The sequence below is a fragment of the Littorina saxatilis genome, linkage group LG14, assembly GCF_037325665.1.
Source record: "Littorina saxatilis isolate snail1 linkage group LG14, US_GU_Lsax_2.0, whole genome shotgun sequence".
In the NCBI taxonomy this organism is placed as follows: Eukaryota; Metazoa; Mollusca; class Gastropoda; order Littorinimorpha; family Littorinidae; genus Littorina; species Littorina saxatilis.
This window is the reverse complement of record NC_090258.1, coordinates 19,152,156-19,162,948: the sequence shown is the minus strand read 5'-3', so window position 1 is coordinate 19,162,948 and position 10,793 is coordinate 19,152,156.

The window sequence follows — 10,793 nt, the reverse complement described above, 5'->3', positions numbered from 1 at the left end:
AGCCACCAAGCTGAAATGCAATACCGAACCCCGGGCTTCGTCGAAGATTACTTGACCAAAATTTCAACCAATTTGGTTGAAAAATGAGGGCGTGACAGTGCCGCCTCAACTTTCACGAAAAGCCGGATATGACGTCATCAAAGACATTTATCAAAAAATTTTTAAAAAGTTCGGGGATTTCATACCCAGGAACTCTCATGTCAAATTTCATAAAGATCGGTCGGGGTGTTGCAGGTAGCTTTGTTTCCTCCTTGGGGATGAAGCTACCAGGGGAAGGGATTGTGTTGGAGGTGCGGGTAGAGGGGTAGCCCTCCCGGTGCTCCCCCTTGGACCTCCCTAGTCTAGGACCCTGGGTCTTCGCGAGGTGGCCATTGTGGCGTAATCCCTCCGGACTAGCATAACGTTTCCCTATCCCAAGACCGACCGTGCGTGGTCTATGACCACATCCTCTACGAGGTGACCCTATCAACTAGGCAGCGAAAGCCCCTAGGCGAAACACGGCGGATCTAGAGGAGAGAACCTCGATAAAAAATTTGAGCTGCCATGAAGACGGAGCATGTTGGCTGAGGACAGCGGGCAGACCTTCTGTGCCGACACCCATCAACAGGAGAAAACCAGGCATGCACGCATCAAACCCAACATGGCCATGGCCATAAAGATCGGTCCTGTAGTTTAGTCTGAATCGCTCTACACACACACACACACAGACACACACACAGACACACGCACATACACCACGACCCTCGTTTCGATTCACCCTCGATGTTAAAATATTTAGTCAAAACTTGACTAAATATAAAAAGATAGCAAAATATCAAAGAATGTGTGTGTCCCCTAATATGGACCACCTTCAACAAATCGAAGAAAAGAAAAGATATAAAGGCTATTTTCATTAATTCATTAAGAAGCTTGCTGAAAATAACCTATAATTAGCCCTCGAGATTTAAATAAATACATCAAATAGTCTTCTTTTCGTGGTAGTTGATAATTTCACTTATGTTTCACTCTTTTTGATAAGCTTCTTTAGTTTCCTGGTGTGCTTCAAATAATGCTCTCATCAACCCGAAATAGATAAATCTAAATCATATTTTAATTAGTCTGACTTTCACACTAAGTTGTATCATGTTATTTTGAAGTATAGGGGGCTGTTTACTGTGATCCGTGAAGGTCTCTTCACTGGTCCATATTAGGCGCCCAGGCCCCTAATATGGGCCGTTTGTGATTTTTTCTGTATTTAATTTTTGCTGAATGTCTATCAAAGCTCATTCACTCTAATTAGCCCTAACGGTTAACCTGAGAGAGAAGGACTACCAACCACAAAATGGAACGCAAGCTAATCTTCTTCTTCTTGTTGTTGCCGCTACACGTGGAGACCAGTCCAATTTAGAAATGTAGTGGTCATCTGCAGGGAGGAGGAACGCAAGCTAATTATCAGCATGAAACAAAAAGTGGTCCATATTAGGAGCCCTTCCCCTAATAGACGAATTCCGGAAATAACTCTGTCAAGTTTTTATGGGCAGTAAAGGGTTGCCTTTCCTTGGAAAAAAGAGGGCTACCAAAACCACGTGACAAAATAGGCCAATCATTATTGAGTTACGTGTCTTACACGTGCTCGCTGACAACGTGTAGCAACACGCCGTTCGCTTGTGATTGGCGTACAATGTCACAACGTGTAGCAACACGCCGCTCGCTTGTGATTGGCGTACAATGTCACAACGTGTAGCAACACGCCGTTCGCTTGTGATTGGCGTACAATGTCACAACGTGTAGCAACACGCCGTTCGCTTGTGATTGGCGTACAATGTCACAACGTGTAGCAACACGCCGTTCGCTTGTGATTGGCGTACAATGTCACAACGTGTAGCAACACGCCGTTCGCTTGTGATTGGCGTACAATGTCACAACGTGTAGCAACACGCCGCTCGCTTGTGATTGGCGTACAATGTCACAACGTGTAGCAACACGCCGTTCGCTTGTGATTGGCGTACAATGTCACAACGTGTAGCAACACGCCGCTCGCTAGTGATTGGCGTACAATGTCACCACGTGTAGCAACACGCCGCTCGCTAGTGATTGGCGTACAATGTCACAACGTGTAGCAACACGCCGCTCGCTAGTGATTGGCGTACAATGTCACAACGAGTGTAGCAACACGCCGCTCGCTTGTGATTGGCGTACAATGTCACAACGTGTAGCAACACGCCGCTCGCTTGTGATTGGCGTACAATGTCACAACGTGTAGCAACACGCCGCTCGCTTGTGATTGGCGTACAATGTCACAACGTGTAGCAACACGCCGCTCGCTTGTGATTGGCGTACAATGTCACAACGTGTAGCAACACGCCGCTCGCTTGTGATTGGCGTACAATGTCACAACGTGTAGCAACACGCCGCTCGCTTGTGATTGGCGTACAATGTCACAACGTGTAGCAACACGCCGTTCGCTTGTGATTGGCGTACAATATGTCACGCGTGTTTGTTTGCCCTGTCAGTTTTTTTCCTCAACAAAAGTTATTTCAAAACTTGTTCATTTCCGAGTACGCGGTGTAGCAAAGACGTGTGCGTGTACGTGTCGTTAGAAACCTGGTCTAGATTCACCACGACAGGAACTACAACGGGTAGCAGACGATCTAATTGCAGACAGTCATTTTAATGAAAGAGAGAGAGAGATTCAAGTTTTACGCCCTCACGGCAAAGCCATTTGGGGCATGTTCCCGGGTTTTAACCCGACTTTAGATGAGATACACAAGTGTATGCATGTTTAGCGGGTGGTATCAGCCATCTGCACTTATGGCAGAATGGCCGAGGTCTTTTAAGTGCCACTGTGGTGACACGGGGGTGGGAGATGGATACCGTCTCTGGGTTTGCACATAAAGTTGACCCGTGTCCGTCCCGGCCCGGATTCGAAACTGCGACCTTAAGATCACAAGTCAAGTGCTCTACCACCTGAGCTACCCGGGCCCCCACATTTAATGAAAAAAAGCACGTCCAAGCTTATATATCCGTTATATTTTTCTGTGTTACGTTTTGTGTATACGCAACGCATACGTGCCTGAAACTGCCTTAGACTTATTAGTATCATTACATGTACTTGGAAAACACATTTCAGTCAAGTATTGACGACGAAGAAGAAGAACCCACCCCAATACATGCAGTAATAAATAACAGGGCGCTCATAGTCTCGGCGGTCAACGTGATAGATTGTGTGAGGAGGATGGTACCAATATAGTACAAGTCATTTTCAGTCATACTCAAAACATGATTTCATTTATGTAATGCAGGTGAAATTTAACAGAATCGCGAATAGGACAAATTAAGGCACTCGATCGGTCAAGTTGACACCCCATGGAAGAACAGCGCTATTGTTGTCTCTTGCAGTGGTGGCAAAGTAAAGTACATGAAAAAAAAGCCGTTTACGCGAATGGCGAGGCTCTAGCGGGTGAAAATGAAACACAGCGGTTCAGCCGGTTGTTAGTGGAGTAATACCTAAACCCCTTTTGGTTCGAAGGTGGGCGAGAATTGGCGAGTGGGGCGAGGGAGTACCGTTTCTTGGGCAATTCTCGCCGCGAGGGACGCTAGGATCACGCACGCATTGGCTAGTTAGTTTTGAACTCGCTCGCTAGGCGAGAAAACATTGCGGCCGCACTTTTGCCAATCGGATTGGCTGTTCGTGGCCGTTTACTGAGCAGTGCAGTCGACCTTTTCGGTATCAACCAATGGTATTTAAGTCTTGCGTCGCTAGCCATCAAACCAAGGGGGGGGGGGGGGGGGGGGGGGGAAGCTCAGTTGGTAGAACACTGGACTTGTGATCGGAAAGTCGCAGGTTCGAATTCGGGCCGGGATGGACACGGGACGACTTTATGTGCAGACCCAGAGACGGAAGCCATGTCCCGCCCCCGTGCCACCACAATGGCACGTAAAAGATCTCGTTCATTCTGCCATAAGTGCAGATGGCTGATACCACCTAAACACGCATACACTTATCTCGTCAAAAGCCGCGAGGGCGTAAAACTCGAATCACATAACCCATATATTGTCCTTAAGAGGCCAAATATTTAGCCTGTAGGACATAAAAGCATTCTCTTTCCATCAAACCGTTCCATATTCACTCTCGCCTCCTAGCTCCGCGAGCGGCTAGCCGCAAGAATATCTCTCTTGAAAGAAACACGCGTCAGCGTAACGTGACGAAAGGCGCAAACTTTCGCAGAGTTTAGACCGATGAACGTATAGCTAATTAGTCGCATCAATGTCTCGTCTTCGCTCCAAGATGTCAATGTAGATTGATTAAATATGAAATGTAAAAAAAACAAAAAACAATTACCGAGAGACTTAAGAAAATACCTCGTAACGTAAACTAATCACACCTCTTCTGTAAAGCGAAAACGTCAAACCACACTTGAAGCTGAACGTTTTTTGATGTTTCTGGTGGGAAAGGAAGCCTCTCCTTGAACGAAAAAGGTAAATTCGACAGCAAGCTGTATAGACAATGAAGAATTGAGATTGTAAGGACTCATACTTTTCATCACAAAAATCGTTGAAGAAAAATGTCTTTCGAAAGATTTCTATACTTAGCTCGGATTTCATGATGATCCAGATGCAACCCCCTCCCTCCCCCACAATAAAAAAAGCCTTTGGGAGGTACATGCTTAAGCCAGGGGGGGGGGGGATTGCGCAACCCCTGTAACCCCCCCCCCCCCCCTAGTCCGGCCCTGTATTAGATGTTTGAGAAGGTAAGATAAGGTGGACTGGGTGGCCGAGTGGTAACGCACTTGCGCTCGGAAGCGAGAGGTTGCGAGTTCGACCCTGGGTCAGGGCGTTAGCAATTTTCTCCCCCCTTTCCTAACCTAGGTGGTGGGTTCAAGTGCTAGTCTTTCGGATGAGACGAAAAACCGAGGTCCTTTCGTGTACACTACATTGGGGTGTGCACGTTAAAGATCCCACGATTGACAAAAGGGTCTTTCCTGGCAAAATTGTATAGGCATAGATAAAAATGTCCACCAAAATACCCGTGTGACTTGGAATAATAGGCCGTGAAAAGTAGGATATGCGCCGAAATGGCTGCGATCTGCTGGCCGATGTGAATGCGTGATGTATTGTGTAAAAAAATTCCATCTCACACGGCATAAATAAATCCCTGCGCCTTGAATATGTGCGCGATATAAATTGCATACAAAAATTTTAAAAAATTAAAAAAAATTAATTGAAAATCCCTGCACTTAGAACTGTACCCACGGAATACGCGCGATATAAGCCTCATATTGATTGATTGATTGAAGGTAAGGTGACCAGCTTTTTTGTCTGTCCGAGGGGAGCATATCGTCTTTTGTTTCATTTTTATCGACCAAAGCCGTAGAAAGCGATATAAATATATATATTTCGTAAATAACTCCGCCGGGTTTGTATGGTAGTAGTAGTAGTAGCAGTACCGTAAAATCCCTAGCAAACGCCCACCCCCCCTCCGCACAGATTTCATGTAAAAGTAGGGGGGTGGGCGTTTGCTAGGTATCCACCCCTTTGCAAGATAACGTGTCATCACATTTTCACGAGAGAAATAAAGTGGTACAACCATGTGATTTATGCAATTTTAATGAAAATTAAACACACCGTTTGTTTACACAAATAAATCTGTGCTAGAAAAAAAGAAGAAAAAAAAGAACACAAGTGACCTTGATTCTTCTCATTCTCGGACTAACGTCAGCACAAACACAGTTTCTTCTCTTGTTTGGAGATCTGGTAGGGTTGATGATCGTGGGCTCATTATAGTCCTTCGAAGTCAACATCATCGTCTTCACTGTCGTCTCCACTCTCAGCTTCTTCTGGAAGAAAACTAGCGGGCACATACCGAAACATTGTGTGCAGCTTCGTTTTCAAGATATTTAAAGGCTTTTAGTTTGTACGAGCGTATGTCACTGTAAAGGATTTGTGCTTCGGCATGGCTGAACATAGAGAAGTGTTAAACACTCATTAAAAAACGTCACTGAACGACTTCACTGTGGGACATGACGTAATTTTATTTCCCCCCCTGCCCCCCCTCCCCCCCCCCCACCCCACCCAAAAAAAGGAGAACCATCGAACAGTGTGCACCAATCGTAGATATAGGAGGCCGACTGTCCTAAAACTTGTTTTCTTTAAACCGGGGTGGGCGTTTGCTAGGTATTGACCCCTCTGCACAACTTTTGGCCAAAAGTGGAGGGCGGGCGTTTGCTAGATACTGGGCGTTTGCTAGGGATTTTACGGTAGTAGTAGTAATAGTTGTAGGGACGGGGATCCATATTCTGAACGTAATTTTTGTAATGCAATTTAGGGCCCCAAAGTGCGTCAGAAGTTCGAGATATCACGTCATACTTGTGTGTGACGTCAAACGTGACCTCTTCGTGGCTTTTCTTCCATTCTAAAACTGTACGGTGTTGGATAAGGCTGAAGAATTTGACACCAACCTTGCAACATTATGCAGTACGACCACACGACTGAGCCAAAAAGGGGTATATATATATATGCACCTACCTGGGACGAACAGCGTTGGTCATGTACGTAAGCCTTATATGGCATCAAAGTAAAATAAGTGTGAACAACACAACAAAAGGAAAAGGCGTCACATCGTGCGCTAGTTCAACGTGTCAAAATAAGTGATTAAATATCTAATGTGCTTGCCACTTTCAAAATTCCACGTATATATATATATACGCGGGAAAATGCTAGAAGCACAATCCTTCCCGAGCAAAAAAAGTTCTGTTTTGTTGTTGTTAGAGCTGCCCAGGCTTGTAAATGCGATTCAACCATGAATCCCTCTATCTAGACACATGCCTAAAGCCAGCATCCTATCTATTTCCTATTTTATGAATTAGTGAAGGGATGTAGGACTATGGCCTTATTCCATGTCACATCCCGGCCAGATCAGAGATTGTGTGTCAAATCATTAAACATTTTGGTTTAAACAAAACTTTGTTCAATTTGTATCATGACAAAAAAACAATACAAGGCTTTTAAGATGACTAACTCAAGCATATAATGCTTAGGCCAAAAAAAAAATAGGTCTGTTTACGGTAACATGGGGTGAAAAAATAGGGTCGGTAGGTCGGCTTTTTTTTTCATTTTTTTTTTCAATTTTTTTTCTCCCCTCTCTATGATGTTTCACAGTTCATTTCTTCTCATCAATCCCTGTTTTTGCCTGTTGAAAAACGTTAATGATACTAAAACTCGCTGGATAGGTACTGATAATTTTCACCCCATCCTTTTCATGACAACATTTATCAAGCTTTACAGCTAGCGGGTGGCGAACACCACTGCGTGCATCCATTTTGAAAGGAAGTAACACGAGTGACGACCCTTTACTCCTAACAGTACTTTGAGCTTACCTCCCTTCTGTCGTCTGCTGTTTGAGCGCAAACAGCTCTATTTTAGATGCGTTTTTCAGACGATCCAAAAAAAAGATTAGGGTCGGCCCTAAAAACTAGGGTTGGTCGGGTTACCGTAAACAGACATTTTTTTTGTGTGCCTTATTTTAAGCAATCCTAGTAAGAACAAAAAAAAAGGTTAACATGATGGTGGACTAAATACATTAGCTCCTTTCAGGAAACGATTACAAACAGAAAAACCTGGTACACAAACAAACAGAAAGGGGAGGGGGGTGGTAATACAGAAGGAGGGAAAAAGGCACGAGAGAACAAAAATAGGCATAAGATAACAAGTCGCGTAAGGCGAAAATACAATATTTAGTCAAGTAGCTGCCATTTTTCAGCAAGACCGTATACTCGTAGCATCGTCAGTCCACCGCTCACGGCAAAGGCAGTGAAATTGACAAGAAGAGCGGGGTAGTAGTTGCGCTAAGAAGGATAGCACGCTTTTCTGTACCTCTCTTTGTTTTAACTTTCTGAGCGTGTTTTTAATCCAAACATATCATATCTATATGTTTTTGGAATCAGGAACCGACAAGGAATAAGATGAAAGTGTTTTTAAATTGATTTGGACAATTTAATTTTGATAATAATTTTTATATATTTAATTTTCAGAGCTTGTTTTTAATCCGAATATAACATATTTATATGTTTTTGGAATCAGCAAATGATGGAGAATAAGATAAACGTAAATTTGGATCGTTTTATAAATTTTTATTTTTTTTTTACAATTTTCCGATTTTTAATGACCAAAGTCATTAATTAATTTTTAAGCCACCAAGCTGAAATGCAATACCGAACCCCGGGCTTCGTCGAAGATTACTTGACCAAAATTTCAACCAATTTGGTTGAAAAATGAGGGCGTGACAGTGCCGCCTCAACTTTCACGAAAAGCCGGATATGACGTCATCAAAGACATTTATCAAAAAAATGAAAAAAACGTTCGGGGATTTCATACCCAGGAACTCTCATGTCAAATTTCATAAAGATCGGTCCAGTAGTTTGGTCTGAATCGCTCTACACACACACACAGACACACACACACACACACACACACACATACACCACGACCCTCGTCTCGATTCCCCCCTCTACGTTAAAATATTTAGTCATAACTTGACTAAATATAAAAAGAAGAAGATGAGTCATTTAAGCGGGAGGACTGAGACTTTGAACACGAGGTTTGGATAAGAAACAAGATTTTTTTGTATTTCTGGACCAGGTGCGGATGTTGCCTACTACCTTTTCCCCGGAGAAGTGGTGATCTTGTGGGAATTATTTCCTGGTAAAGTTGCTTAAATTAATGTCACTAATACGGATGAAAGGTGTTTCATATCGATCCAGTCGCATCATGTGAGAGAGAGAGAGAGAGAGAGAGAGAGAGAGAGAGAGAGAGAGAGAGAGAGAGAGAGAGAGAGAGAGAGAGAGAGAGACCTGATAATGAGGATGATGATGATGATGCAGATGATGATGATGCAGATGATGATGATGATGATGACGAAGACGACGACGATGATGATGATGATGATGATGATGATGATGATGATGCTGTTGATGCTGCTGTTGCTGCTGCTGATGATGATACGTATGATGTTGACGACGATAATGACAACGACGATGAAGATAAGACAAGGCTGCAAGACAAGACAAGACAAGTACGCACAGTGAGGTACAGGTAATCAAAATTAAGAAAAACAAGTCGCGTAAAGCGAAAATACAATATTTAGTCAAGTAGCTGTCGAACTCACAGAATGAAACTGAACGCAATGCCATTTTTCAGCAAGACCGTATACTCGTAGCATCGTCAGTCCACCGCTCATGGCAAAGGCAGTGAAATTGACAAGAAGAGCGGGGTAGTAGTTGCGCTAAGAAGGATAGCACGCTTTTCTGTACCTCTCTTCGTTTTAACTTTCTGAGCGTGTTTTTAATCCAAACATATCATATCTATATGTTTATGGAATCAGGAACCGACAAGGAATAAGATGAAAGTGTTTTTAAATTGATTTGGACAATTTAATTTTGATAATAATTTTTATATATTTAACTTTCAGAGCTTGTTTTTAATCCGAATATAACATATTTATATGTTTTTGGAATCAGCAAATGATGGAGAATAAGATAAACGTAAATTTGGATCGTTTTATAAATTTTTATTTTTTTTTACAATTTTCAGATTTTTAATGACCAAAGTCATTAATTAATTTTTAAGCCACTAAGCTGAAATGCAATACCGAAGTCCGGGCTTTGTCGAAGATTACTTGACCAAAATTTCAACCAATTTGGTTGAAAAATGAGGGCGTGACAGTGCCGCCTCAACTTTCACGAAAAGCCGGATATGACGTCATCAAAGACATTTATCAAAAAAATAAAAAAAACGTTCGGGGATTTCATACCCAGGAACTCTCATGTCAAATTTCATAAAGATCGGTCCAGTAGTTTAGTCTGAATCGCTCTACACACACACACACACACAGACACACAGACACACACACACACGCACATACACCACGACCCTCGTTTCGATTCCCCCTCGATGTTAAAATATTTAGTCAAAACTTGACTAAATATAAAAAATAGCAAAAAAGAGTCGAACCTGGACACAAAGGGGGAAAAAATCATAATGTTGTACAGAAAAAACAGCGATCACTGCAACCGTTTATACAGCCATACCCCTCCCCCCCCCCCCCCCCCCCCCCTTTAACAAGAAAAAAAAGAAAGAAAAAAAGATAACCTTTCTCCTGACGCACCCCATCCGTGCGCACATCAGCAATCACAATGCACCAGTCTCTCAATTTGTCTGTGAGCCTATTTCCGAAAATCGCCGCTTCATTCCAACCAAATTGGAACCAGACCACATAATCTTTATTTCTGTGGAGCCCGGTTTTTCTGCACTGTTTTCTCGCCTTCCGATTGGCCAGGATAGATAATGGCGGAGGTCTGCAGCGTTTATCTTCCCCACAATGCATCGCTGTGACAGCTGTGTCATTTGCCAAATCCCGGTGAATTTGTATCTCAATCCGGGGACTGTATGGCTGTGACGACAACGGAACTTGCGTTGTTGTCTGTTTAGTCTGGCGTGTTTTTATATTTAGTCAAATTTTGACTAAATATTTTAACAACATCGAGGGGGGAATCGAAACGAGGGTCGTGGTGTATGTGTGTCTGTCTGTGCGTGTGTGTGTGTGTGTGTGTGTGTGTGTGTGTGTGTGTGTAGAGCGATTCAGACTAAACTACTGGACCGATCTTTATGAAATTTGACATGAGAGTTCCTAGGTATGATATCCCCATACGTTTTTTTCATTTTTTTGATAAATGTCTTTGATGACGTCATATCCGGCTTTTCGTGAAAGTTGAGGCGGCACTGTCACGCCCTCATTTTTCAACCAAATTGGTTGAAAT